At 35.5% G+C, this 1,658-nt stretch overlaps 1 non-coding gene across 1 annotated transcript; it reads right to left on the reverse strand.

The window, feature by feature from the left end:
• Window positions 1-1,341: 1,341 nt before the first annotated feature.
• LOC147829186 (U6 spliceosomal RNA) lies at window positions 1,342-1,445 on the reverse strand. Its single transcript, XR_015449456.1, has one exon. It is a non-coding gene; the product is annotated as a U6 spliceosomal RNA (small nuclear RNA).
• Window positions 1,446-1,658: the final 213 nt, after the last annotated feature.

Raw genomic sequence — 1,658 nt, forward strand, 5'->3', positions numbered from 1 at the left:
GATTGGCCTGTAAGTGTTTTAGTTGAGTCCTTGTCTAGTTTTGTAATCAGAACAATGCTAGCTTCCAGGAAGGAGTTAGGTAGTATTTTTTCCCTCTCGATTCCATTAGTGTAAGTAGTATTGATGTTAGATCTTTCCTGGAGTTCTTACAGAAATCAGCAACAAATCTATTGGTTACTGGGTTTTTCTTAGTTGGTAGGGCTTTTTAAAATTTCTGCCTCAATTTCATGGCCTGTTATTGGACTGTTCAATATTTTTATATCTTCTCACTTCAGATTTTGTAATTCAAGTAAACTTAGGGATCTATCCATTTCTTCTGGATTCTCCAATTTACTGGAGTACAGGTATTCAAAATAATTACTAATAATCTTTTGGATTTCGGTGATGTCTTCTATGATATAATTTTTAAATTTCTACTTCCTTGATATCTTCTGTGACTCACTGATTATTCACGAGGGTATTGTTTAATCTCCATATATTTGCATCATTTTTGGTTTCTTTTGTATTGATTTCCAGTTTTATCTGATTACCATTTTCATCTTTGTGGTATTATTTTGATTCCTTATGGGCTTGTATGTAGTCAGTTTTGGAGAAAGTTCTGTGTGCTGGTAAGAAGCATGTACATTCTCTTGTTGAGGAATGGGACACTTCGTAGACATCTATTAACCCCACTTGTTTGATGGTGTGGTTCAACACTCGCATTGCTTTGCTGACTATTTTGCCTGCTTGACATGCCCCTTTCTGACAGTGACCTCCTCTACCTCTCTGATGAGCTGTAGCATGAAGCCCATTTTGTCTGAAAACAGGAAGCTATTTCTGCTTATGTTTAGTCTCCTTCTTACCAAATACTGTTTTCTATCCTTTGCTTTTTAGTCTATGAATTTCTTTTTGGACTAAATGCATTTCTTGTATGCAGAATAACATTGGATCTTTTTAAAATTTAACCTGCCAATCTATATCTTTTGATTGGGAAGTTGAGACCATTCATATTGAGAGTTATTTCTGAAAGGTATTGACTTACTCCTGTAGTCACATTATTTTTCTGTTGTTGATTTCTTTTGTTTCCCTTTTGCTTATCTGCCCACTCTGTCTAATGATTCATTCCACTAGACATTTTGGGTCATTGACTGCACTGTCTCTGTCTACAATATCCTTGAGAATTGTTTTTGGAGTCCTTTGGTGGTCATAAATTTCTTACAATACTCTTTGTCTTGGAAAGACCTTATTTCTCCATCAATTTTGAAAGATAGTTTTTCAAGATATATTAGTGTGGGTTTGAAATCATTTTCTTTTAAGGCTTGAAACACTTATCTCCAAGTGCTCTTAGTATTTAAGGCTTATAAAAATATAAAAGACTTCACAAATCTGCATGGCATCCCCATGCAAGTACCATAGGGCTCTCTGTATTGTTCCAATTTGGGGATATGTATTGCTAAAGTGAGCACTGAATTGTATGAGTCTTACTAAAGACTCTCAACACTTTTATAAAATTTGCTTGAACTGCATTTGTGATACACATACCTACATCCTTACAGTTCAGCATTAAATTTTTACCTTCCCTAACGTACTCATGACAGCTAATTCAGCCACACAACACATTCACCCTGTGATGATGTGGCACTTCATGGGCGCACTAACCTGATCTCCGAAAACATGAC

The sequence above is a fragment of the Heterocephalus glaber genome, unplaced genomic scaffold (assembly GCF_053883595.1).
Source record: "Heterocephalus glaber isolate CG9 unplaced genomic scaffold, H.glaber_assembly_v1.0 deba00000678, whole genome shotgun sequence".
Classification (NCBI taxonomy): Eukaryota; Metazoa; Chordata; class Mammalia; order Rodentia; family Bathyergidae; genus Heterocephalus; species Heterocephalus glaber.